Raw genomic sequence first — 4,857 nt, 5'->3', positions numbered from 1 at the left:
GGGGCCCTTCCGGCTGAGCCAATCAATCACTAGAACCACATGCAACATTGATTTTATGTAATGTGAATGCTTATCCATTCAGTACTGTTCTGAGAACAATAAGTTATTGTCTCAGAGGCTGCTGATCTGCTCTTTCTGACCTACCACTACCCAGTTAGCACAGAGTGACTGGCCAATTAACAAATATGAGGCTCAAAACCAGCTAAAACCCTGTTCAGCTGGTAGGGGACATGGGAGAGAGCTGGAGGTCTGGAGAGGTGTGTGCCAAAGGATAAGAGAGGAGGAGATCTGAAAGTATAATGGAAGATGAAATAAAAGGGCAGAAGAAGAGAGTAAGGATGCAACATCCAACCATAGCTTTCATCAGTTCTGTGGCTTTTAGTACCTTTTCTTCTTTCTCATTGCTAAAATACTTAACTCTCTATACCTCCTAAAAGCAGATTAAAAAACCCCTTACATACAAGGGGCAGCTAGACAATTTATTAAATTATTAGTTTATTACACAACTTTGGGCTACAAAATGTTTTGAAATTTGGAAAAAAATAGTTGGAAGATTAATTATTATTTTTTCTAAATTTAATTTTGTAAAAGCAGCACTTCATGCCACTGTAAGTGCCTGTTTAATCCACATCCCAAAGAGAGAAAAAACCATAAAGGAAATTTCGCATAATGCAACTTACCTGACCACTGCATCCACACCCTTCATATAATGGAACATACTCCTTTTCTCTGCTCTACATCCCAAAAGCAGTACTTACTGATTCCTCTCTATTCTCTTGAAATTAAAGATAATCAATTTTGTCAAAATGTTTGGTATGATGGGCCACCTGCACCCAAAAATACCAGACACATAAGGAAGCCATTCACTTTAGATTTGTGTCAATCACTCTACTTCAATACATATTTCTATTAAAACATGTATTGCAAATGTTAACATGATAGTTATCCAATAAGATTTTGTGGTTCAGCAAAATGTAACACAGTTTTTAGCAACTAAATGGATAACATGAAGTCCTTGCACTGATATTACAACTGTGTTCCTTATTCTAATACTCTCAGCACATAATACTTCAATTGATCTTAGCAAGTAAGATGCACTGAATGACCAGGTGATTAATCAACATTTCATTAAGTTTTAAAGACAATTAAGAGATTAAACCCCATTTTTTTTCCATAGTATTAGAACACTTAAGCCAATTGAACAAATAATAAGAGTACTTCTGATTTTCCTGGTGGCACAGACTGACACAGCAACTCTATCTGACTGCTGTATGGTCACTACACAGAAGGTTTTTATGGGAAAAGCTAGGGTTAATTAAACTATTGTGAGTCATCAGAAGAACCTGAAGCACAAATGTAGCTCAAGATAAAACTGAGAAGTCTTCATGTTTTTATTACTTACAGCTAGTGCTTCTTTCACAAATTGTCAATTCAGTACTAAATGACACCTCTGACTGTGGAATTTGAAGATCACTGTCTACACACCAACATGCTCTATGCCTGATAAGCCAAACAGAAGATTTGTTTGGTTGCAATTCTATATGGTGCAGAGCAATGAGTGGATGAAAGAAGTCACCATGACTTAGTTACGTAAAGAAGCTATGAGACTGTCATCATGTTTGAAAAGGCTCAGTGTGTTCAAGCCTCACAAGCCCTTCATGCCCTTGAAAAGTATCAGTTCTGTTATATGTCACATTGGATCTAAAAAGGCTTTGCCTGAGACACACCAATAACTAGCACTCAGAGAATTAATGGCCATAGCTGGAGAATCACTGCCAAAACTATCATGTGTCATGTAGATAACATAGTATAAGGCTTCAGAAATACATCAAAGTGCCTGTGCTTTTATATAGATTGGTCTCAAAGCGTCACAAAACCTAGCAGATTATTGTTCACAGGAGGAAAACAGAAAGATAGCTACAAAAAAATTCCTTGTACAATGGTCAACAGCTCAGTCAGAAATAGCCTAGCAGAGACCATAGATCCTTCAGTCTTATCATCACTCTGCATAGCATGCCTGAAATTTGATCAATCAGTGCCAGAAGAATAGACTTGATCTCATTGAGCTTTTCCATTTCTAATTCCTCCAAACCCACAATCCAAACTTCCAAATAAATGCAAATTGCACATAGCTGGATTTCCAGCAAGAGATAGCGCAGGATTTGTAACACTTCTTAGTGTGATGGTTTCACCTTTCCTTGCTGAACACCTTGTACTTGTCCTAGCCAAGAGGGAAAATGCTTACTACCTTCTTTACTATTTGTAAAGTAAATTAACACTCAGAAACAAAGGTGCAGTTCTATGATGCTATCTCCTTATATGGTTAGCTGGACAACTTGCCTCTCTGTAGACAAAATGAAGTACAATAGTATAGGAGGTTCACCTGTTTTGGCTGTGTTCCTTTTGAAAGGATGTCTAGCAAGTCTGCTGAAGAAACAAAATAGAAGTGAGGAAAAACTATGCGCTTAGTTTCTAAATATTCAGCCAGAGCTTTTTCACAAAGAGAAAGTCTGAAAAGAATGCAGAGATTTTACCATTACATGCCTTTAACCACCCTTAAAGCCAAGACTTTGCTCCCAGTTAAGGAAGAAATCAGACCAAAGAGTACAACAGAACAATACAATCAATTTCTGATTTAATATAATAACAATTAATACAACTGTAAGGAACAGATAAGGTGGCAAACCTTACATGTTTCCTTTTCAGAAACCAAACCACGTTCTTTTTACTAATTCAGACCAAGGAACCCAAGAGAATGGAATGGTGCCAGAAAAGTCCCTGAAAAGGTAAGTCTGGCTAAGTGGACACTCCCTTTCAACCTTCCAGAGTCCAGCCTTAGAAAGTAAGTAATAATAAGAAAATTTCTTACTTGATAAGGCAGTTATTTCCAGATAAATAATTTTTTAAAAGGCAGCTAAGAACCAGTCTAATGGGGGAGCAAAGTAACCACTTTTCTTTAAGATACACACTTTATTTTCTATGCATGAAGGATAACAAACATGGAAACATATGCTGGTACTGACACAAAAAGTATTAAGAATCAAAATACTCAATTACATGCCTATCTGGAGAGAAAAAAACCCAACCCATTTATTTGCTTGTAAGTAATACACTTCAGCTATTAGCTTGGTATCTCTCATAACAAAAGTGACATCTCAAAAAATAGGTTTGTGGTTTGTTTTTTTTAAATGTCCCATTACAACTTTTTCTTGCATGGAGAAACAAGTTGTGACTCCAAGCATCGCTGCCTCTACAGGTAGGAAAAGTGAAAGTCAGTGAGAAGTTCAAGGCACAGCTTACAGGGTGTTGAAGGAGGACCTTTGCTGTACACAGTCCACTATCTCCTGCTGTAAGCTTGAAAGAGACTCCCAGCTCCTAGTTTGTGGATGGGGAGAAAATTAATTTGACCCAAACTGAACATACTTTTTAAGACATTTTACAAAAATTTACATCATGCAATCCATAAGTAATGAACTAATACCTCAAATGTAAGTGATCATATAAAAAGCAGTAAAAATCCAATATGGACATAAAGCTTTAACTCTACTAACTTTGAAGTTTCTGTTGATTTCATCAGATCTGTTTGCATCTTCAGGTAGCTGGCTTCTGATATCTTCAGAGCCAATGAAAATACTTTCTAGATGAGACCACATGCATTGAACTTCCATCCAAATAGAAATGACAGAATCTGTCATGCTTCATTTACTCTGCCAACCTTTCACTTGTTCAATGAAATATGCTACATATTTACTTTACAGAATTGCTTGCAGTTGAACCTAGAAAAACAAAAACCAGTGAAAAACTGCACTAATCAAAGTAATTTATCAAACAGAGGAACTAGGACTAATAAAAGTTTAACAAATTCTCCTGTAACTTGTTATTATTGTATATCATAACAGAAGACATCTTTAAACACTTCAAATGGACAGCATATTATTAAATTTAAAATAAAACAACCTAAGAAAATGTAAGCTTAGAAAGCTGTAAATTTGTTAACTCCAACATGCAGACAGGAATTTTTTTAAACTATATTTAGGTACACAGCATACATATAACTTCCCAGGACTAACATCTGGAGAAAACATAACTCTTTGCAATAAAGATTCAGGAAAAAAGTTTTAATTAAACTAAGTGTATCAGGGGAGTGAATAATATTGATATACTAATAGATTTTCTATCAACTAAATGCTTACTTGATTGTTATCTAAAGTTTCAAGCAGCTGTTCATCTGACTTTAATAAAGGAGCTTCGTTGCTGTGCTGCTCTTCATAAGAAAATTCTATGGTCACCAATGTTTGGTTGATTTCTGTCAAAATCTAGGAACAAGAAGAGTAGTAATAACATCTGTCTATACATATCTCATTTCATATTTTGAGTTGAGAGCTTTAATTACATTATTTTTAATTCACAGTGACGGTAAACCACACCACAGATGAGAGGTTAGTATCACTAGGTTGTGAATTTTGTTCCCTCCATAGGTCACATGAAAATATTTACTTCTATCATCAATTTCTTCAAACAAAACTTAATCAAACAAATATTATTCTGCAAAATCAGCAGTAAAAAATAGGCACTTCTTACCTTTTTGGTACCCAGCTCTTTCACAGCATTGTTAACTATGGACTTTATCTTCTACTTTATGAAGCTGGAGTCCCAGAAGGTCTGCCACGGTAGCATCTTCTGTTACTAAAAGCCTGACCTATAAAATGAAGAGACAGCAGAGCACAAAATAGCTATTCAGGAAAGTTTCTAGTCGCATTGCTTGGTTTTCTTATAAATATTTAATAGGACTGATTACTCAGAAGTATTCACCTGTTCCAGACAAGACAGATAACCTTTCAAGCTTAGTGCTACTTT

The 4,857-nt window shown here is 35.7% G+C and overlaps 1 pseudogene; it reads right to left on the bottom strand.

Annotated features, from left to right (window-relative positions):
- Positions 1 to 4,857, bottom strand: part of LOC104546927 — a 54,456-nt pseudogene that overhangs the window by 40,356 nt on the left and 9,243 nt on the right.

The sequence above is a fragment of the Mesitornis unicolor genome, unplaced genomic scaffold (genome assembly GCF_000695765.1).
Source record: "Mesitornis unicolor isolate BGI_N332 unplaced genomic scaffold, ASM69576v1 scaffold20679, whole genome shotgun sequence".
Taxonomy (NCBI): domain Eukaryota; kingdom Metazoa; phylum Chordata; class Aves; order Mesitornithiformes; family Mesitornithidae; genus Mesitornis; species Mesitornis unicolor.
This window is presented reverse-complemented; position numbering and strand designations above follow the sequence as displayed.